The sequence below is a fragment of the Piliocolobus tephrosceles genome, chromosome 4, assembly GCF_002776525.5.
Source record: "Piliocolobus tephrosceles isolate RC106 chromosome 4, ASM277652v3, whole genome shotgun sequence".
Taxonomy (NCBI): domain Eukaryota; kingdom Metazoa; phylum Chordata; class Mammalia; order Primates; family Cercopithecidae; genus Piliocolobus; species Piliocolobus tephrosceles.
The window spans coordinates 89732140-89756809 of NC_045437.1; the positions used below are offsets into that span (position 1 = coordinate 89732140).

A 24670-nucleotide genomic window follows, 5' to 3' on the forward strand; every position below is an offset into this window, starting at 1 on the left:
TCAGAGTGTGACCTTATTTGGAAATAGGGTTTTATAGATATAATTAAGTTAAAAGGAGGACATACTGGATTAGGGTGAACCCTAAGTCCAGTGACTAGTATCCTTATAAGACAGACACACAGAGGCATGCACAGAAAAGAAGGTCATCTGAAGATGGAGGCAGAGATCAGAGTGATGAAGCTACAAGCCAAGGAACATCAGAAACTCAGAGAATGGTAAGAAAAAATTCTTTTCTAGAGCATTTAGATGGAGCATGGCTCTGTCAACACCTTGATTTTTGAACATCTAACCTCCCAAGTTGTGAAAGAATAAATGTTTGTTGTTATAACCCACCCAGTTTGTCATATTTTTTGTGGCAGCCCTATGTGTGCCCTGAAAACTATCAGAGCTATCTCAGTTAGCAAATATTCTATCGTATTAGTTAGCTTGAACTGTCATAACAAAATACTATAGACTGGATGGCTTAAACAATGGGAATTTATCTCTTACAGTTCTGGAGGTTGGGAAGTCCAAAATCAAGGTGCAAGACAATTCATTTCTCTGATGACGGTGCTCTTCCTGGCACATAGCTGGCTCCCATACGAAGGTCTCAGAGTTGTCAGCAATATCCTCATTGTTGATGTCCATGCCATACCATGTGCCCCTCTGGGCATGCTATGCCCACAGCTTGTTAAGAATGCTTGTGGTATCAAAGCCAGTATTGTCGCATAGCTGCCATAGGATATCTCCAAGACCTTAGCATACACCCCAATCCAGCTGCTGCATTCCTGGAATACTCCTTGTTAATCTCACAGGTACTTGGAGAGCTTTATCTCAATGGCCCCACCACCAGCCACCACCAAATCATTTTTGATGGTCCTCCTGACAATCATGATGGCATTAAGCATGAAGTGTTCTGTCTTCTCCATAAGCTGTGGCATCACTGTGTAGGATAAAGGTGTATGTCTTGGCCTTGGGAGGCCAGTAAAGAAATTATACCTCTCACCTCCAGTCAGGGTCTCCTCAAACACCTGGCAGCTGCCCAGCATGTCTGCTGACAGAGCATTCACAATGGTCTGGATTGACCCTCTGTGGGCCATTGTTGTCCTCTTCAGAACCTTCTCAGGTACTTGGCCAGCAAAGAACCTGCCTCTGTGAGCAAAGTACTGAGTGACCACATCCCCATTGGAGAGTTTGGACAAGACAACTTTGGCTCCAGAATGATGGATCCTCACTAACTTTTCATAGAGGATGTTCCACTCAGCATCAACAATTGCCTGGTAATTCCCCATTGTGAGGACTCTGATCTCAGCATTATCTTTCTCAACTTTCAACTCAAGCTCAACATTTAAAAGTGTAATCTTGGGATTATGGCACTTTTGTGGTTGCATTTCCAACCCAGCATAAAAGAAATTCTTGAATGCAACACCAGCTACCAGATGGGAATCCTCTAGGGCTCCACCCTGTATCTTCTTGATTCCAATCATTTTAAGCGGCAGCAAACCATTGAGCATCATCACTGCATCAACCACCATCTTTGCAAAGAAGGCTTTCTGCTGGGAGATGAGCTTGGAGCTCAGAGCAGGATGGCACATTTCTCCAAAAAGCTTCTTCTGCTCCGCTTTTTCTCTCTTCTTCATGGTCACAGTGATCTCTTTGCTATCATTAATTGCCCATTGGATGGCTGTTCAGAAAGCTTGAATGATGATCTTTGGGTGCAAACCTTCTTCCATATAAGGTTTCACCTGCTTCAGAAACTCTGCAGCCAGCAAGGTCACTGAGGTGGTGCCATCACTCACCTCAGCATCTTGATATTTGGCAATGCCCAGTGAAGTCTTTGTTGCAGGATGGACAACTTCAAGAAGCTTCAGGAAAATTGTTACTTGCCTCTGCCATCCATAATAAGCTTATCTGCACCATAAGACCCAGGGTGGTTCTTCCACTCTCAGCAATCACATGTCAGGCACTGATGTTACTCACAAGCTGGGGGACTATCAGTCCCTTCCTCCTTGGGAACTGATGCCTTGGGAACTATCAGTCCCTTCCTCCAACAGGATAACTGCTGTGGGCATCATTTGAGAAGCTTATTCAGTGGCCAACTGCTCCTCCTCTCTTCACTGTGTCCTGGCTACCCAGCAACCCACAGTGCCCTGCACCCACATGCACTTTTTGTTACAGCACATATCAAATAAAGTTTTCACTGCAGTTTTGAGTATGTGTCTGTGTTAGGTGCAATCCACATGTCTTTTATCTTGTAAGCAATTGGATTAACTACTGGATTTTGCTATCATGTGAATATTTGAGATCATACCAGAAGTTGCCAACTGCTATGAATCAATTTTGAGGTATTTGGCATGCAAATTATCTCAAGGACTCTTCCGGTCTCCGAATCTATGGACTACCTTCATGATTCTGCCAAGATAATCTAAATGTAACCTTCTAGAGTTTTATTGGGGATTAGTAGTTCTAATGTTGAAAGAGCAGACTCATAGCTCCCAAGGCCAAACCTACAGATATTCCGAAAGAGAAATTACCTGGGTGCTCTCGATTCTTTTAAGAGAATATTTACATCATACGCTCTTTTACCGTCCACTGTGCTGACCTGTTCCAATCTAAATCCTTTTATTTTTCCCTCTAGGTTACATTTTTAAACAAAACACCAACAAGAGTTTGATGATGAATTCTGCATGTTATTATCTCCATCAATAAGGTCCTTTTTGACATTCTTTCTTCACCAGACTTCTCTGGTTTTCCAGCTCTCTTCCTATTTTTCTGGCTACTCTTGATTCCTTCTCTGTATATCCTTTTTCTTCTTTCCTCTAATATTCAGTTTTCTCTCAAAAATTTTTCTAGACCAATTTCTTTCTTTTGTCATTTTTACAATGACTTTGAGGGAACACAGGTAACTCTCAAATCTGTACATCTCTCAATATGAATATTTCACCCGATCTACTGAGCACATTCCACTGGAAGCCGCAACAATCAATAATTGAACATTATTTCTCATAAGTCTTTTCTTCTTGTTCTTTATATTTCTCCAAACTACGTATGTCAATAGGCCTCAAAACTGTATTTACCTCTGAATCACATTTAATCAGTTTTTACACCTCCAAATATTTTCAAAAGTATCCTTTCCCCCCATTTCTACTACGAAAGTCATGTTACCAGCAGTGTGATGCTAAATGTTTAACTGTCAGCATTCCTGCATATGTATGTAAAAACATACATATGATCATTATTGTTTAATTATCTAAATCAAGATTTCTCAATGGCTGGGCACAGTGGCTCATGTCTGCAATCCCAGCACTTTGGAAGGCCAAGGCGGGTGGATCACTTGAGGTCGGGAGTTCAAGACCAGCATGACCAACACGGTAAACCCCGGCTCTACTAAAAATGCAAAAATTAGCCGGGCATAGTGATGCATGCCTGTAATCCCAGCTACTCGGGAGACTGAGGCAAGAGAATCGTTTGAACCCAGGAGGCAGAGTTTGCAGTGAGCCGAGACAGTGCCATTGCACTCCAGACTGGGCAACAAAAGCAAAACTCCATCTCAAAAAAATGACAGCTATATATATTGTTTTATTGGTGTAAAGGTTGTGTAGTTCACAATTTAAAAATTATGATTAAATACACAATACCGTTTAATGTAAATTTTATAAATGCAATTGATTCTCATACAGTGTTTTTGTTAATTTTCGCCAAGCCCTTGTACCTATAGCAACCAACCTATGGTTGCAATTGATGAATAAATGCAATCCTAACATAAATGTTGTGCAAATTTAAAGATATGTGTTAAAATTTTGTTCATTATCAACATCTGGATAATAATTTTTGATATTATAATAGAAGACTTGCATAAATTTTTGTGCTACTCAGAAAGGAATGGCTATAAACATGACACAGTTATAAATTTAATCTATATTTTTGTAATCGTCTTTTTTCCCTTAAATCTAGACAATCAACAAAACAATAGCTCAAGTCATATTTGTAGCAGTTGCCAATCGCTATAGTATAAACACTCTCATCGTGACCAATTTCAAGCTACCATCATAATGCTACGAAACACGCAGTTGGAAAGAAATGTACATTAGTACCCCATTTTATATTACTTCTACCATACAGATACATGTTATCTTGAGTAGACAGATAACAGTAAAATATAGTAAAATAATTATAAAGTGAGTAGTTCAGGGGTATTTATTACCTTTATTTTTATGTAAATTATTTAATTATAAGTGTATATAATTCAGCTTTTAATAATAATGATATGTAAAAACTGGTTCACAATGCTTCCAAAAACTTAGCAATTGGCTCTCACAAACCAGTACAAGCTGGTTCCAAGATAGCCCTGCTTATCATTCACCTCGCTTGTCCAATAATTTTCTAACTAGGTTCCTTTTTTTCTTCTGTGCAAACCATCTTACCTATAGTTTTCATACCATGTGTTGACACAGGATTCCTATTCAAAAACTCAGAATATTTATCATTATTAAGAAAATAATTCTAAACTTTAGGATAGCTGTCATTCAGGAATCTTGATCTAGATCTTTCAAGTATTTCTCACCCTCTTTCCTCCTAACTGGAAATAATTTATCCCTTTGCTTCTTCAAATATAAACTTTACCTGTGCCTCAGGACTTGAATCAATCTTGAATTACCTCGTATTCCAGACATATTTATTTCATGTCTCTGATGTGTAAGGGAATACTTTTAGTACTGGGAATATGGAAGGAATGACAGACTTTGTGTTCTCATAAAACTCACAGTTTAGGGAGGAAGATAACAAATTCACGACTCTAGTGGAGTTAAGTACAGTACATATTGACTGCTATGGTAGAGGAAGGTACCTTACCGTAAGAGAGCCAAGCAAAGAAGAAGAAAAAATATATGTATAGGCTAAGCACATTTCATCTGCCGCATGTCCTAAAGGAGGATAATGTATTTGATGCATAGATAAAACAGGAGTAAAGGGTACACGGAGGGAAGAGGGAAGAAATAAGCTGTGGAGGGTAGGCAGAAACCTTCTCTGACAGGAAGTTTGAACTTTATTCCATAGGGAATTGAGAGTTTTCAAAGGATTTTAAGGAACTATCACTTTGACAGAAGTATGAAGGATTGGTTGAAAGGATGAAAGATTGGAGATGGTGAAACTAGGCAGAGGGCTTTTGAAGTAATTTTGGAGATAAATGCTAAAGCATTAAACTCAGATAGTAACAGAGAAGTTGGAACTTAGTTCATCAAGATTACTTAGTAACTGGATGTTTCTTTCAGTGAGGGGAAGGAGTCTCAAATGACTTTCAGGTTTATGTCTTGGTTCAATGAATGGACAATACATGTGCTTTCTATTTAAAATAGGTAGAATAACCATATAACTGATTATCCAAACCAAGACAGATCTGGCAGCTGAATAGAATGCTAAAAATAATGAAAAGTCTAGAATTTTAAAATTATTTCACATCAATGAATTAATTGTTTTTATTTTATTGGTGAAACCATAAAATAGTTCTCTTCAAAAATGAACTTCAAAAATAAAATTATTTCTAAAAATTACCACTTACATTTTGATTTGTAGAATATGTAAGCCTATTTATACATAACCATGAATGTATCCATGATCAATTTGAAATATATTTCTTCCCTATAACTTTCTTAGTTTGTTCAGAACATGGTTTTTACTATGATGCTGCACTTCTCCAAGTTTTGTAAGTTTTGTTGACTTATAATCACTGCAAAACAAATAATTTTATCTTTACTGTTTGTAAAATATTGTTGTTCCTTATAAAATATTTACAATTGCATTTCCAATAATGTCATGTGTTTCATCTATGACAAAATGTACTTCCAAAAGCTTCACTTAGATTCCATGAATTGAATGAAAAAACAATTAAACCACTTTTGGAATTAATTTTCTATTTGAAGTATCTGATGACATGACATAAAATTGACATCATTTAACTGTGCAATATTTCTTCTACTAATGGGTCAAAGATAATAGCTATCACTTTATTTTATATGCAAAAGGAATGTTGGGATCAAAATAAGTGAAATTAATTAAGATGAGCAGTCATCTAATCTAAATGAAATGTCACTTTTCAAAGAGTGATACAAAAACACACTTGACTACATGTGCTAATGTTAAAGAGTTTTCTTTGGACACAGTCTCTGAAAGAGATGTATTAACTTTTGCAGTACACAATGATGCTGCCTTAGCAAATTTGTCATCTTCTATTTACATATGTTCAATTATGTCTCCTGATGATGGTTGATGGCAAATGTCAACATTTTGTGCAAGTTATATATTCAACATCAAAATATCTTAAGATATGGAAAACCAGTACTTACTCGTTCAATAAATATGTACTTTTATTTTTTTGATTTAATTTCTTGCTTAAAAGAGAATATATTGCAACATTTAAAGATATTACTAAAAATAAAACAATTGAATAGTTAGATTTGCACCACACATAAATGCCAAACTGATTCTAGAAACAGTATTTAAATTACTTTTCATGTCCTCCATGTCTGGGTTACTCAGCCTTTATTACCTACCTATGTTTCATGTATACCCAGCTTATAATTTCCATGTTTCCCATTGACTCCACTGACTAATGTCTTTTTACATCTCATCACCCACTCTATGGGCCCTAGCACAACTGATTAATATAGCAAGTGTCATCGGGGCATTAGGGTAGAATACCTGCTCCCATTACCACTTGATACCACATGGAGTTATCTGCTCTGAGATGAAAGGGGAGTTTAGCCATATTGCGTCTGGAAAAAGTTTAGCAAAGAGAAATAGGCAAACACTAGACGTATCTTATTTTACCACATATTAGAGTGAGAACTCTGTTCAGTGGGCAAGCCTATGGCCGAAGCTTGGAGAAAAAAGTGAAGTTCTGCTAAGCCCACCCAAGACTACTTTAATTAAACTGCTAACAATACTTCATTATAGATAAAACATTGGAAACAAATACGAAACCAGACAGAATGCTGGGCCAACATAAAATAAATTGGAGCTATTTCAGGAAGACTAGGATGTATAGTCAACCTACTACTAAGTTTTACTCCAATGGCCAAATTAATTTATTTGGACTCCCAATTACATATTGTTTTCAGAGTATGTATGGACACACACTTTATTAATGTGTGGTATTACTGGCAGTTTTCAGATTCTTGTTTTCTGTTCCAATTTTCAAAATACCCTTTTTGTACCCTCAGATTTTTGCCTCTAATGAGGGTGATTTCCCAATATTTGCCATGGTCTTTGCTGCGGGTTAAAAAATACTTATTTTTACATGCTAAAGAGAGAGAATACTGAAGTAGGTACACATTTTGGAGGAAAGATGGTTTCAGTTTTGAACATATGAAATTTGAGATATCTTAGAGACATGCATAGGAAATTGTTAAGAAGTATAATATTGGACCTGAAGCTCAGGAAAGAAGTTTATGCTGAAAATATAGATTTAAAAATTACCAGTTTATAAGAGGTTATTAAAAACATGGGTGTGAGCAGCATGTTTGCAGGGAGAATGAGTACAGTGAAATGTTTCAAATGTACAACACTGAGAAACCGTATATATTTATGTACATATCTAAAGGCTCTGCTACGGCAGTGTCCACTTTTAGTTTGGAATTAACACTTTCTAAGTTATCTGCCAAGTCTACAATAAAATCACCCTCAGAACTGCTTCCTTCTCACTAAGGTAAGCCTCCAGCAGCCCTATTTTTTCCACATCTTCTCACACCTGGCCACTAATGGTAAGCCAACTCTTATGACTGGGCATCCTCTTTGAGTCTATTAGAATTACATGCAGTTAAGAAGGACAGGTGGATTGTAACATCCAAGCTCCAGGCACAGTAGAGCAGTCACATTCTCTGTCAAGTGAGTAGAGAGATTATAAATGCAAAGGTGAAGAGATGAAACCTGGAAATTAGCCACTTTCTGGGTTTCCTGCTGCAGACTTTTCTGTGCCTGGTTCAGCCCTTAATTTATTCTGCAACTCTAGACAAAGTGCCAAGGCACTAGGTTGTTATTCATGACTGCAATAATAAAAGGAAAAGTTCCATGGACTATTGGAATATCCTTTCTTCAGCTTTTGTTTACTTTCTTTCTCAGGCTTCCATTTATCCTTATAATGAACCACCATTAAATCAATGTAAGCTTCAGCTGGTTTCTCTTGATACAACCAGGAAAACTTAGCCTTTATATGGCCAATATTTGTATCTTCCATAGATCAAAGCATAGTGCATTTTACATCATCAAGTTCGTCGATGTTCAATAAATGTTTGTGTAATTAATAAGCAAAGTAATTAATAAATTAATGACTAATTTCAATAACCCTTTAATGCCCACAATAACTGTAGTATTAGCTGAAGTTCCAGGAATGAGGCTGTTGTGACAAAAATATTACTTCCCCCAAAAGTTCTATCAGGAGTCTAGCCTATTTCTAATCAGAGCCTTCTAGCTTATTTACTCATGAAGAAAAAAATCTTGCAAAGATTCTGAGAAAAGTAGGTTTAAATTAAACTTTTTTGCATGATCCAAATTAGGCATTTCAAGTAAGTGGTTCTGCTTGGTTTCCTGTAAGGAGACCATATTCAGTTTCTTGCTGCCTTCATTTATTGCTAGTCATGTTACAGGATAGCTTAGTACCACTTATTTTTATTCCACCTGCTGAAGAGTCATATCATCTGAAAACATGTTATAACAGAAACAGTCAAAACATAGATAATAATGATGCTTATCTAGTCATCCCTTTACTGTTGCAAAACACTTCCTTCAACCCAAAGTCCTAAAGCAAATAATGACATGAGCAGAAAACTACATAGAAGAAACCACCTCTTTTTGAAATTGCCTTTTAATGACTTAGGGAGAATAAGTTCAGAAGGCACTGAGACCCTGTTAAATCCTGGTCATCAGAAGAAAGAAGTGGAGACATAATCTTTACAATGAGGGTCCCAGGGAAAACTTGGTCTCTGGGGAGAACACAGCAGTATGAAAGTACTGGTTTGAGAACCAAGACTAGGATTCTAATTCTTGGAAACAAGAAGACTTGTACTGTCTGGGTGCAGTGGCTTACATCTATAATCCTTGCACTTCGTGGGGCCAAGGCGGGCAGATCACTTGAGGTCAGGAGTTTGAAATCAGCCTGGCCAACGTGGTGAAACCCTGTCTCTGCTAAACAAAACAAAACAAAAAAAAACAAACTACAAAAAAAAAAAAATAGCTGGGCATGGTGGTGGGCACCTGTAATCCCAGCTACTTGGGAGGCTGAGGCAGGAGAATAGCTTGAACCCAGGAAGTGGAGGTTACAGTGAGCCAAGATTGCACCACTGCACTCCAGCCTGGATAACAGAGTGAGACTCCATCTCAAAAAAAATGAAATGAATAAAATAAAATGAACATAACATGTTCTGAAGCAAGAAGGGCCTGTGCTCTGAATCCTGTGCTTTAGAGAACTCCTCTGGGTGTTCCTCCAGCCATGCTGCTTCCCATGGAGTAAGGGGTACGTTCTGCTAAGACAAGTCATCTGGGGCCTGTATCTAGCCTTCCAGACCGTGCTAAGAAGACATGTCCATTTAGAACCTGCACTCATCCTTCTAGACTCTGCTCAAATGACGTTGAGCCCACTTCTGGGGCCTGAATAGCAATTTCTTGGTTTATCCTAAGGAAACTGACAGTACCACCTGTGTGGGCACCACTAGTCCTGAACTGTAGCTGTGAGGCAGCTGTCGAAGAAAGGGGAAAGATGGACAGTGCTTGAATTTGGATATGTGACTATAATACCCATCCATGGACACACAAGACCCTTCAAGGTGAAGAATGATGCTTGGAGTGGGAAGAGAAGCAGGGCTGGCCGGGAAATTCCATTTGTGCTCTTGGCCTGGTGCTCCTGAAACTTCCCTGACCAAAGAGAAATTTGACCCCCAAGCCTGAGGTGTGCTCGAACTTCCATGCAGGGATTAAGCCGTTATAGTTCATAAGGTTAGTGTACTCCAAAAATCAAGAATCAATAAATCCTTCATTTCATACCCAAAGGATAAATCCTGTACTCCCCTTCTTTTTTTAATCATAGCCCCTTTCTCAAAAGAATGAAAAGAATTCTCAAATTTATGAGGTTTTACTTGTTTAATTTGTGCTTAATGTTTTTGGAAAATTCCATTTTGGAAATTGCAAACTCAAATACCTTGGGACCTAGGTAAGGGTCCAGTTGTGGTTTCAGGGTACTGTGGCTTCAGGTACACTCAATAGCATTTACATTAAAGAAAAATAAATGTTAAGTACACAAGAAGAATTCAGGTCCACTAGTGTGTCATCTTTGAATAAAACTTCTCTTTCCTTTCCTGAAATCCTAGAATATATCCTATGCTTTATTTATGTTTCTGGAAATGAAGTTTCTGCTCCCAAAAAGATTGTTAGAATATATGTATTATTAACTAGCTTTACGTATTATTTGTGTCCTATGTTTACTGCTGGTTCTCATTACTAAATGTACTAGAAGAAGAATGTATGTTTAATAGGAATGTCGTTTATAATTGTATTCCTATGTGTGAGATACTGTGCTATATACGTCCAAGATCTACTGGTTAAAACACACACACATACTGGTATAAATATGTTTTGGATTGTTTTATTTTTTTAAAGTATATTGACATCTTAAAATCACACAAGAGATGTTTATACACAAGATTGCTCACTTAGCAAGTTGATTCTTAGAGGAAATATAAAGAGTAAAATTATTAAATAATGAAAACAAAGTTTAAACAACCAGACCAGAATTGATAAAATAAAATGAGTATTGCCAATTTCAAGTTAGTCACTATAAGACGGCAGACTCTTATTACACTGTTCCAAATATTTTTGGAAGTCCTCTTCCAGGAATTCTTAGGTGTCTTTCGTATAGACCCTTTGAAATATTCTTAGTGATGGTGCATCTTCATCAATTGAGGTCAGATTTTATTTTTAGAGAGAGCAGAAAGCCAATCAAAGCCAAGTCTGCTGAATGAGATAAGTGATCAAGCTGAGTCTTTTCACTTCTGATCAAAATCAAAGCATGGTTATAAATCCCAGAATGATGTGTTTCTGTGGCTTTATAAGTTTCTACTGGCATTAAAGACAATTTTAGAGAAAACTTACAAATATGTTCTGAGTATCATTAAAATATGTTATTAACTACCTAAGATAATGACTGAAGAAAAAATTCATTTGGCTGTATAGCTTTTAATGTACTATTTTTTAAAAGGAGAAAAAACACTTTTTTTTTTTCAAACACTGTACATCAAAATGAAATCTAGGTGAACTAAAAATGTATTTTTGTAATTAAACCATAAAAATATAGAAGAAATTATAGCTGACTTACCATAACAACAAAGTGAGAAACTTTAGGGAACATAGTAAAATAATTGGTTAAAAAATAATGTATCAGAAAAAAATGGATTTAGAAAATTAAAAGACAATATATGGAAGAATGAGGGTTAGTAAATTTACACATTTTTAAAATAAGATATTTTGCACATTAGAAAAAAACTTACATTGTTATTCTCACTGGAAAAAAATACAAGTGCTCTCTTAGGCTATAGGATTATAAACTGGCACAACTTTCCTCTAAGGCAAATTGGCATATGCAAGAAATGCCCGAAAAAATGTGCCTTTGACCCAGTCAGTTAATTTATAAAAATATATTTAAAGAAAGTATTATGAATGTGCACAAAACTTTTTATTCAATTGAGTTATGTGTACTAGTGAAAGAAAGAAAAATAATCTATGCCCAACTAGTAGAGGGTTAAATTAATAAATTTTGATATTTCCATATAACAGAATAATTAATGAAAGAATAAATGCTGATAATGTGTCAAACAATAGCACAACTACAACTATTTTATTTCTTTCAACAAACATTGAATCTATTTTCAAATATTCTTAATTCAATTATTTAATGAAAAATAGACCATTGACATTTGTGTGTGTGTGTGTGTGCGCGTGCACGCATCACAGATGTCTACTTTTGAAACACTCCTATTCTGACTATGTTGTGATTTCTTTTCATTTCTCCTGCATAAAGCATTATCTCTATTTGTAGAAGTTTTCTCACCAACAATGCCATGCACTTTAGCCTACATTACAATGAAGCTGCACAGGACTCCGCTTCTTCTTCTGCATGTACAGAGCTGTCTTCTTCAATGAGCACATTGTACTGCTTTTCCTTCTCCTCCCAAGAGAGGCGGTTTCAGAGAAAGTGATATAAAGTTTGTGATTATCGCTTCAGAATTGAAACTGTTTTTACTGATACTTTAAATCACAGAGAACAATACTGCCCAAGCCACTAATATCCTATCTATATCGGGTGGCCACTTAAATGTTATTTTTCTGCAGATCTTTGCACATTTTCACATGTGTTTTCTTTAAGTTAAAACAAAAAAATACGTTTTTGATTATTCATTTATTTTGGTCTGTTAAAACTTGAGCTCCTTCAACTTATTTCACACTGGTTTAATTGCTTATAGAGGTTAAAATACTTTCAATGAAATAACCAATCTTACACTTATTCTACTACGTAGCAGAGGGTATTTTCTTAGGATTTGTAAGGAAAATTCCCAAAAGAGTGCCTTTTAGAAATGTTAGTATGTCTCAATTAAAATAAAAGATTATTTTTTGAAGGAAGAAAGCTAAAATGTGGCAATTGAAAAAATGGAACTTACTGAAAGTTCTATCAAGTAAATCACACATTTATATGACTTTTCAGAAATGTTGATAAAAAAATTTTAATAACCAGATTTATATTGCGGACTCGAGACAAGGTGAAATATATGCCCTTTTATTTACTTATTATCTAAAAATTAAAGGATTTATTTTGAATTTTGTTAATATGAAGTTCTATGTATTCTATGGGTATAATACAGTTATATTTCTTACTTTGGTGAAAAGTGATTTCACAGAAGTAGCATAGAAGTCCTGTTAAAATCATGAGTCACATAGAGTCCGTTTGAGTCATGGTCTTGCCACACTACCTGTGTTACCTGGGAAGCTGCTCTGTTTCCTCCTAGGTACAAAAGGAATGATAATTCGTATTTTGAAAGTTCATTAAAAGACAAATGAAATAATATATAAAGAACTTTGGAGAGTTATTTCCTCATAATAAGCACTAAATGAGTGGTTGCTATCATTGTTACTGTTAACAACACCAGTTTTAAAGTTTACTAAATATCATTGTTTTCTCCCAAATTGCTCCATCACTAGGGCATGTTGCCTCTCCAAGATCCATTTCAATTTTGACTTGTTCCTATACTTCCTTGATTTTTCTGGCTCTTATTAATCTCTTTAATTGCTTCATTAGTAATTCTTACTCCTTCCCCCATGTGAATTGTAAATTCATAGAGGTCAGGGATCATATCTTCTATTACTTCTATAATTTCTGAATTCCTTAAAATATATTTATTATCTCATTGTTATGGTTGTTTATTGCTATATAATAAACAATCCCAAAACTTAGTAACTTAAATGACAACCATCTTATTAAGTCTCATAATTTCTGTGGGTCAAAAATTTGGAGAGAACATAGCTGAGGGATTCGTCTATTCAGGTCACTGACAAGTGACAGAGTTACTTGGTGGCATTCACCTGGTAGATGGACATGGAAAGTCAATGACTTTATTCACATATTCCGTGCCTTGGCAGCACTAGTGGGAATACTGGGCATGGGTGGGAGTGTCAGTAAGAGTGCCATTGTCTACATACAGAGTATGCATCTTGTCTCTCCAGCATGGTGATATCATGGTAGTTGGGCTTCTTACCAGCTCAAGCTCCCAAGTGCATGACCTTATATTAATCAGCCTCAGAGGGAGAGTAATCGCAGGTCCACTGAGGTGCATGGGAGGGCACATAGAGCCCATCTTTTGATGGAAGGAGTGTCAAAGAATTGTAGCCATGGCTTAAAACTGCCACAATCCTCTATGACACAAAGAATCCCTTGAGAGTGAACACTATGTGTTGGTCACAGTTATATCATCAACAACATCTTATAGATCAGAAAATATTCAACAAATATTTTTAAAAGACCTATAAGGCATTAGCTTTGAAAAAAAATTAGAAACTTAGCCTTTTTTCATAGTCTCTGTAGTTAAGAAAACTAATTATTTTGAAGTTTTTTATGCAAGATTTAGCCTTTACTAAACTTTACTACCATGAAACCAATGACTATATTGAAAATTTTTCTCATTTTTGTTTCCTTGAACTCCTAGCCTCATGCAATCCTCCTGCATCAGCCTCCCAAAAGTGCTGGGATTACAAGCGTGAACCACTGCACCTGGCTGCATTAGTGTTTCCTAAGCTTTATTAGTTTCTGATTCAATCTCTTTTCCTTTTGTCTTCTCCCGTGTGTGTGTGTGTGTGTGTGATTTGAAGTCAGACGATATGTTTTCTGCCAATAATTCTGTGTAAACCATTTCTTTCAGAGCCAAATTTTCTTTTTTGTAACAATAATGTGACTAAGTTAGATGATATTTAAGGCTTCATGCAGCTCTACAACTCTGCAACTATAGGTTTATTATTCTTACAATAACACGGGAGAGAGGCACAGCGTGGTACTAAGAGTACTGGTATTGTAATCAATAGGGCATGGATGTTTGTTCCAGACCTGCCACCTGTTAATAGTACAACTTTTGGAGACAATAATTTCTCTATTAAATTCTCAGGATCGTAGTAAATCTAATGACATAATGAATATAAAAAATCATGATAACCTGTAGAGTCCCATGTAATGGCTGAGAAACATTTCTCTATCCTCTTAAGGGGCCAGGCTGGAAGAAAGTTATGAAGAGTTTTAAAGAGGATATGTCATTACACTAAATACAATTCTGGAGCACTTCTATGAACAGACATCTATGCTGGAACATCTCCGGCTCCAAAACCTGCAACTAAGCACAGCCTATGCACGCATTTTCCTTTTTCCTTATTTGGAGGCTGCATTTCTAATCATCGAAAACATGCACATTGTCAGGGAAAGACACTGATAATTCAGCCACTGAGCCAGTATAGAGAAGTTATTCATTCCTGGGTTCAACCCAAGGTCAAAAACATCAAACCCCAACCATTAAGCAAAATGGTGACAGGCATGGTAGAGATGACCTGGAGTAAATATATTGCACAGAGGAAGCAAGGTCAGGAATACAACAGGCCTGAAAAAATGTTGCAGAGTCAAAGTTAGGAACAAGTAGTTTAGAGTTCAGAGGTGTACATGAACAGAATCTTCCAGATGGAATAAAAGAGACCAGCAAAGGAGGAGCCAGCCACCAACAAACTGGAGAAGCAATGGAAATCCTCTGGTCTAACTGCATTTATAAGCTGCATTTCCTTCCAAACTCCATCTTCTCCACAGTCCAGACCTCCATACCTTGACAAATCTGGTGAAGACATAGAAAGAAATTTATTCTTACTTTCTTGCTGAAGAAGACAGTTTGTTTTGGCTTTCCAGGCTCAGAGTAAAGACAGGGCTCACTTCTTAAAATCCATCTCCTCAGTCAACTTGAGCCCAACACTGTTTTGGACGTATTATACTTCAACATTCCCATTCAAAGGATGTTGAATCCAGTAGGTTTAAGAACAGTCAATGTTTTTATAAGTGTGTACTTTTGTTCTCAGCAATGAGAATTTCTCCCTAACACTGTTTCAGTTCATCTAGGCTTAACAGAAAACATCACGTGTATCAGGGCAACATGTGTCTAAGGCCTAGGTGTGAATGGCACTATAATGGTTTGTTTGTGGGGCTATAATGTGTGATAATTTATGAAAATATAGAAAGGAATGGCCGATTTCTACATCCTGTTGTCCATATGGTGAAAGTCAAGAAAGGGTCAAGCTCCGCCTTGCCTTTGTTTAAAACACCTTTTTGAAGCCCTGTTCTTGGCCTGACACTATGGAGACCTCTTCTGCAGCTCTGGGTGTCTGGGAAATGCCTGTTTCATTAGGACTCCTGACCCCTATCATGTTACACTTCAGAAGGAGTGACCAGCTCACTTAAAACAAAGAAGCTTTGACCTTTCTCCCCTTCTGAAACCAAAAACAGATGACGTTAAAGTGACTCATTTCCGGTTCTAAATATACTCTAAGAAACATCTTTTTCAAGTAGTTTTGGGCTGCGATTTTTTTTTTTAATTTGCCTTATTTTTATTTTATATTACCACATAAGTATCTCATTCCCTTTTTGTCAAGGTCAATGTATTTATTACTTATATTCACAGTGTAACTCACTATACTTTATTTTTCCTTCCAGCTTTCTTAGTTTCTTCCTCTTTTTTTCTTCTTTTTTTATCTGTGTTGTTTATAACTGTGACCCTTGATCTTCCAAGTCTTAAAACAGCTTGGCTTTCAGCAGCTAAATCTGACAAGGTCAGCATTTTTCTGTTTATTCTGAGAATACTATTTACCCTCTGGGGTTTTTAAAAGCAATTCTGTAAAACATCACTTGGAAAAGTTTGTAGCATTCATTGAGACTTCCATAAAGTCAGAACACAATAAATGACAATTTCTTGCTCTGATTTTTGAAGTTTCAGACAAGCATCACTACCCGATCACTTGGTGCCTAAACAGCTGCACTGAGCAACATTTTAAAAATAAAATTATTAGATTAAAACAATCAATATTATATAAATATAATTTATTTCAGTAGAATGCCTTTAATAACTGTAATCAAAACTAAACAAATAATTCTTGAGTTTAGCCTTTCAGAAAATATTTCCATTAGAAATTGCATACCCATACATTATACTATTTATTTTAAGTTTTGAATGAGGATACAGAGGAAGCAGGACTTTTCAGTAGCCAGGCTATAGAACAAATCCACTTTTGATCAGAACTTAAGTTGTGAGACAGTTGGGGATCATAACTTATACTTACAAAGATACAAAATCTGTTTCTGAGCTGGTGAAATTGAGAATGTTATTAGAGAAAGACTAATGCATTTTGAAAGGTTCAAAGATACTCTGCCAGGCCTGGATACAGCTCTACATTCACTAGAGCTACTGTGGATGCCTCTGCATCCCTGTGAACAGACCAGTTTACAAACTTTGACATCAAGCTGAAAATAAAACTTCCTAGCTGTGCAGTTTCAGTTCGGAAAGTCTCACCACTGTATCCAGAATTCTCTCCAATAGGCTTGATGGGGAAGCCAAAGTACGTAATATGTTCCAATCTTGTTAAGAAGCTTATTCACTAGACTATGAGGGAAAAAAAATTTAACTCCAGAAAATGTACTGCGTTAACAAACCGATGACTCTCCGGTGGTAGACAGGACTGGAGAGGGGCTACAGGATAAGTATGCTATTGCAAATGTTTTGTGGTGTCTTCAGGAAGAGTAAGGGCTCTTGAATCCCTAGCTCAGGAGAATCAAGGAGCAGGTGGTGCCTGGGAGGCTAAACACTGCTAAGTCTGTATTTATTCCTTTAGCTGTATCTGTGCATTAATTCAATAAGATGGTCTAATAAAATAATGCATTTTCAAAATGCTTAGCTGGCATTTGAGGCGGGGGTGGGCATTTTTATTATTTACTAAGGAATGCATCTTGAAGAAATTTGTGACTGAAGACAGCTTGCGTTGTAGGCTGCTCTCGCCTCCAGGGGTCACCCTTCCCTTTAATGACTATACAACAATAGTGTGAGACCCCCACCCTCAGGGACTTTAGTCTTTTAGCAATTTCTCATGCCCTAGTAACTCTGAGAACTCCAGAGACTGCTTATATGTCTCAGAACCTGTGCTGGTGGTCTTTTTCACCCCTCCCAGCCATCTGTCTTTGTCGATAGTCACACCCTCTGCTGGCATCCTCTAGCTGCCCGAGTCTGACTTCCCTCAAGCCATTTCTGCTCCCTTCATGCCATTTTGTGCTAAGTGTGGACCTGAGTCTGTCTCGTTATTCCCCTCAGCACAGTCAATAGCAAGCTCAAATATCTAACAATAATTTGCTGAAGGCTTAGGGATAACAATAAGAAAGAAATAATAAGAAAAAAAAAAAGAAAGAAAATAAATATAGAATAAAAGACTAGATTTATATGACTTCCCCAGTGTGCACACCTCCAGAAGCTTCCTACTAAACGTCTCTCTCCTTTATACACACACACACACAAACACACACACACACACACATACCCTTCTTACTTCATGTTATACTGGCTAGCCTGCTTCTGTCTCATCTAGAATTAAGACCCTCAAATTCTTTGTGACCTCCATAGGGGGAAACTTTATTTTCTTGAAAGAAAACATGACGTGATCTGCAAAGAATATGATTATTTGTATTATCGTATATGGCAGCTTATCTCACCAATATATCAAAATTTCTCATTCAAAATAAAATATTTGCTTTCTCTTATTTTGATCAAGATGGGAGGAAAAGCGGTGCAGTTTAAAGGACAGGATGTTCCTTTCTTCCAGTCATTAACTTTCAAATAAATTTTGGTGACCACCTGGGTACCCTGTTTCACTGGTAAGTTTGTGTCTAAAATGAAGCACCCAGTGTGATTTAAGGAGATGTCCTGGCATCTTGAGATCATTCAGAATCAAAGGCAATACGCGAATATCAAAGTCGCAAGTATAAAGGGATAACGCAAGAACTGGAGCCTGGAGGCTGATGAGTCCCCTAGTTCTAGTCTTAGCCAGTGTAGACTGAGGATAGCAACACTTTTGGGGGAAAAGCGAGCGACTGTGTGTGGAGAGACATGAGATGGAAAAGAAAACTGCAAAAGTGATCAGAAACTCAGATTTTTAACATATTATATCTCCTTGGTGAAATGGAATTTTCTTTGTAAAGACTAGGGATTGATTAGAGAAACCCGGGAAGGTTAACTCTGAGTTAGCCTGCGGTAAAGACGAGAGACATGACATAAAACATTTCTCTGAAGTCTGCCATTGTGCTTTTACCTGCCCTCATCTGCAGGGACTTAAACATGTAGGCATTTGGGCAGGGCAATAATTTGGTGTCTCTGCAAACCAGTATAGTTAAAATATTTGTTCCCGTTTATTGAGAGCAGGACTTCATGAGGGAAAGATTAAGAAGGAAGAGTCCCATTGGAAGCAGCTTTCACCTCTGACCTAGAACTCAAACACCCCACTCAGGAAACTAAAGACATTTCTGGGAAAATATGTTGTTGACCAACTATTGTTATTTGACCGGTTCATCCTTACTCCGAGTGGCCTTTCAAAGTATTTCGCCCAAAAGGGTATATATATTATGTTCTTTGGAATTTTTCTGATAAATATAATTCTTCCATCTTGTTAATTTTTTAATAATGTCCTAGTATCCCTTGAAGACAGCAACCCTGGGCACTGCCCAGCTGGTTCACCTCTCAATATGACTTGGCCAGTCTCATACCAGTGCCTCCTGGAGTTATTGATGTTAGTACCATTGAACACATATACCTTCTTCCCTGCTTATCTACGTGACAGAAAGCAAAAAGTGCATCTCGAAGCACAGGATCTTGGCTCAGGTGGACTCCTACTAAACACTGTTCAATTGAAATGAATAGAAGTGGTAGGTCTAAGGGCACAAAGAGCTATTGTTTTTTAGAGGCCAAGATGCAGAAGATGTATATCTAAAATACTCCTGAGCTTCAGTCATCTGAGTGTGATAAGTCACATGAAATTTGAGGACACTTCTTTGTACCCCTGAGTCTTAAGGAAATATTTTTAAAAATTTTCCCAAGAAATATGCTAACATTCTAACTTATTTAATAAATAGAACTTTGTGGACTTCACAACTCTGTCACTTCATTAACATGTTTTGCATGTAAACTTCTAATTGGTTTCTTTATACTCACTTTTAAGATGAATACATTCTTCTGTGTTAACATTTTATATAAAATCATGGTCTAGACTTGTACATGTACTGCTAAAATTAAATCATCAATAATCACTATCTAAAATGAATTACATTCTAAAAGCTCTGGCTAATGATTTATCTCTTCTTCATGGAACCGATCTCTATCAGATTGATTTATGTAGCAGCCAATCATGTTTCAGTAAACTGCAGCATGCACATGCATCTTTAAATGATGATAAGCTGTGACTGTCCATTTATTTGTACAACACTAGCAACAACACAAAAAAGAAAGAAAAGAAGGAAAAGGAGAGTCCCCACCTCTTACAAAAGAATCACAGGGTGACCAAATCCTCTAAGAAATGATAATGGCAAATTCTATATCAAATTTCAGAATTACTGATATAGTATCATGCATATGCAAAAACATTCACAAAAATGGTGAACATTAAAATGGTGACATTTGATACAGAGAATTCTTTGCCTTTGCATGTTTACATTATTTGCTTTGATAGCAAGGTACCTTTTTGCACATTTACATTATTTGCTTTGATAGTCAATGCTTTTGTTAGTTGTTGAAGTGATTGACAACCTCATGCTGTTCTATTTAATTGCCTTTTCGGCAATGCAAGGTTCTGTGTTTAGAAGATGCTGTTTCATAAATAAATCCAAAGTGTGTGTCTGTGTATGTGTGTGCATGTGTGTGTATGTGTGTGAACTACAGAGGTTTCATTTCTCAAGCTAATTCTGTAACTATTCAGCAACAGCTGTCGCCATATTTATCTGTATTTTCACTGGAGTTCATTCTCATCTTTCATGTATTTTGCCTTTTCCATATTTAAGGAAACTCATGGATGTCCTTAAGTGAGTGAATGCCTTTTTATGCAGCTATTCATGTTTGAGGGAAGAGTAGAGATATTGGGCATATCATGTTTTAGCAAAACGTGTAGAAGGTTTAAACTTTCAAGACCTAAACAATTATATCCTACAAGACTATTCCTAAGATTTAAAACCTCTCAACATTTTGCATTCTTCCTAAATTTGCTTTCTACCTTTTGCATTTGTTCTCTAAATTAATAAAGCGCAAGTAGCATTTTTTTATACTTACAAATATACTACAGAAACACTTCTGCTAACGGGTTTGCCACATGATGATTTTTAGAACTCTCTCATTGAGAGTTTGGTCAACATTATTGAGTTAGACAATATATGTAATTCAATATTGTTAAGATCTTTAACAAATTTTTGTTACTTAACCTAAAAATTAAGTTCAAATAATTCTTAAAAACAAGTTATAATTAAGACATCTTATTATACTTGTATTCAGGACATATTTCAAGATAGTTATCACGCTTTTTTGAAAATGTGGTCAACTCTTGTTTTTCTTTGTTATAAAACTAGATGATTTTTGACACATTGGATAACAAATTCTGTAGGATTCTACAGCTCAACATGCATGGAATAAATGCTATGGTAGCTTGTTCCTCATCCTTTGTTGTGAGCATAAGTTTAAAAAGAACAATGAATTTAGTGGTAGAAATTAATTTCAGACTAATGTTTCTAACTAGTCTGAGAAATAAAAATTGGATCACTTGTGATTATCCAATTGTTAAATAAGGCAGAGCGATTTTTTTAAAATGCTGAAATATAAATCCTGACAGTGCTCTCAGTCACTGTTAATTGTATAAATCACTTAACCATTTTCTGGTAGCTTTGAGATAGAGTCTCCCTCTGTCACCCAGGCAGGAGTGCAGTGGCATGATCTCAGCTCACTGCAACCTCTGCCTCCTGGGTTCAAGCAATTCTCTTGTGCCTCAGCCTCCTGAATAGCTGGGACTACAGGTGTGCACCACCACACTCAGCTAAATTTTGTATTTTTAGTAGAGATGGGTTTCACCATGTTTGTCAGGCTGGTCTTGAAATCCTGACCTCATGCAATCTGCCCATCTCAGCCTCTCAAAGTGCTAGGATTACAGGCATGAGCCACCGCATTCAGCCAACCATTGTGAGTTCACTTTTTTCATCTGTAAAATAAAAATAAATAGTAACTACTTTATAGGAAACAACCAACACTGGATTATGGAGAGGGAAGGGAGCCAGGAGAATAAATGCCCAGTGCTCACTCTCCACTTTCTGTATCTCATCTCACAATGGACAAATCCAACCCCAGTCTGGAAGGCAGGAGACCATGGATACAGTTCCCAGGGATCTCCAGAGCAGAAAGCAGGATGCAGAATGGTGAAGAGCAGATTCTGAGACATAAATGGAAAATGCTAGGATATACATGAAAAAAAAAAAGGAATAAGGCCATAAGATAAAGAGCCCAGAAAGGATCTCATTTTTATAATAAACTAGGAGAAAAAGTATAGAGGAGATAACACATAGGTGGAACATTGAAGAACAGAGCCAACCAAGCAGAGAAAATTCTAAGCTTAAAGAAGAATATTGGCAATGTCCGAATGGCAAGAAGTAGCTTGTTGTATTATGTGATTTGAAGGAAGACTCATGTGTCTTCACAAGTCAAGGTAAGAAATGTGGACTTAATTGGTATGCAATGTGTTTTAAGCAGAAGAGTGCCATTTAGAAGGATCCTTCTGGAAGCTGTGTAAAGAATGAATTGAACCAGAAAAATGGGGAGAAAATAAAGAAAATGAAAAGAAAAAAACAGTAATTTTTAAAAATCCAAACATGTAATTGAATAGATGTCACAAGGCAAAACCAAATGATTAAACACCGAATGAATCACACAGACCACAAAGCTTGTAAGTGTTCAGCGACAGAACAAAGCCTTTCAACTTGAGTTGGTAATAAAGGTTTTATGGAAGCTGGGCTTTAAACTGAACTTTAAAGGCTGATGTAGAATGGTAACAAGTTGAAGAAAAGGAAGAGCCAATTCCAGGATAAGAAGAAATGGAAGTTGGATAGTTACAGGAATATTTGAGGAAGAATGGAAGAAGCTTTTTTTCTGGAAAGGAGTAAAGGGAAGGCCCAGCAAGAGAGGGAGAAAAACATTTGCTGGCCATTAGTGACTTAATTTTCTGCTCTTCTCTGATAAAGTTATAATTCATAACCAATGTGTTAGTCTGTTCTTACACTGCTATAAAGACATATACCTGAGACTGGCTAATTTAAAAAAGAAAAGAGGTTTCATTGACTCACAGTTCCATATGGCTGAGGAGGCCTCAAGAAACTTACAATCACTCTGGAAGGGAAGCAAGTACGTCTTACATGGTGGCAGGTGAGACAGAGAGAGAGAGAGAGAGAGAGAGAGAAAGAGAGAGAGAGATAACATGCAGGAAAAACTACTACTTATAAAACCATCAGATCTCGTGAGAATTCACTCACTATCATGAGAACAGCATAGGGGAAAGTTCCCCCATAATACAATCGCTTCTTTCTATGGACGTGTGGGGATTACAATTTGAGATGAGATCTGGGTGCAACAGAGTCAAACTGTATCAACCAGGTAGGTATTTCAATGAGTTTTGCGAGATTTTCAGGTACTATGTACACTAGGGAGATACTTCGGGATTTGCCCCCTCAGATTACATCACATAACCAAGCTATCAACTGCTGACCCAACTTGTGGAAGTCTGGTTCTGACTAATAATTCTCCAAATTCAGAAATACCTGACTGAAAATGTGATTGCAGCAAGGCTTGCCAAGCCAGTGATAACAGCATTGCTTGTGTTATCTGCTATTTTAGAGTGTTCATATTATTGTTTCCTTGGTGAAGATAATTGAGAAAAAAACTATGTATTTATTTGCTCTCACTAGTTTTTTAAACCAGGAAATCTGATATTATTAATAATTGAAAATGAGTTGTCATTTTACTGGACGACAAAACACTACAGCAAGTAGAGATGGCATTTATATAAATTTTGACAAATACAGTTTTAGTATTAAAAGATAAATATTAAACATTATTTTTGAACATTAAAGCCTCAACTTCATTGTTATACTGTGCATGTATATTTTATGTTGAATTGTTTGTTTTTCCTGTAAAATGCCATAGAATTTTCAAAATTGGGATATTTTTCTTCTGGAATACATTTATTTCTCCCCTGAAGTTTAATGTAAGGAATGTAACTAGCAATATACTTAGTCCTACAAATAATTTTTAAAAACTATTATATTCAATATCAACATTAAACAATCAAAATGAATATTATATATTCATATATGAATTGAAGACTCAGAGAATTTAAGACATTTGCTCAAGGTCACATATCAAATAAAGGACACAACTGAAGCTTGAATTGAAAAACAATTGGAGAAAATAATTTTCTCATATCCCTTGTTTGCAATACTTTGAACCTCCCTCTGAGGGCATCAGAGTCATTAATAAACTCACAGTAATCTCAATTCCCTTGTAAGGAAGGTGAAAAATTGTACATATGTTAGTATTTCACAATAAGGCTAGTAATGAACAAGTGAAATTCAGATAAACACAGAGTGAACTAGGACTTTTACCAAGACTCTTGTTACAAAGTGGCTTCACTTACTACACTCAAAGCACTTCTTGTAGTGCATAATGCTATTGTGTCTGTGATTTTGTTTGATTCTTGCCTGTTTCAATAGACTGTAAGAAAATGAACAATTGAATGTTAGTAATCCAAATTAATTCATCCTTGACATACTTTTGGCTCTCTTTCTATACCAATCTGAAACCCCCGCTTTCATCAAGGCTATGGTATATATTCACCCGCTCCATGTACACTTCCTGATTATAGAACCCATTCTTTATCCACCTTTGTTTAACACACTCCATCTTACTTTTGCAGATTGTCTTTTCCCGAATAAGTGCAGTTCTCATGGGAAAAAACCAGGTTTCTGTCTTACCTGTAAGAAAATCAGGGGTTCCTGCATCTCTTTCTTTTCCAAAACTTTCCT

At 36.5% G+C, this 24670-nt stretch overlaps 1 pseudogene; it reads right to left on the bottom strand.

Moving 5' to 3' along the window:
- Positions 1-788: 788 nt before the first annotated feature.
- Positions 789-24670, bottom strand: part of LOC111544497 — a 43354-nt pseudogene continuing 19472 nt past the window's right edge.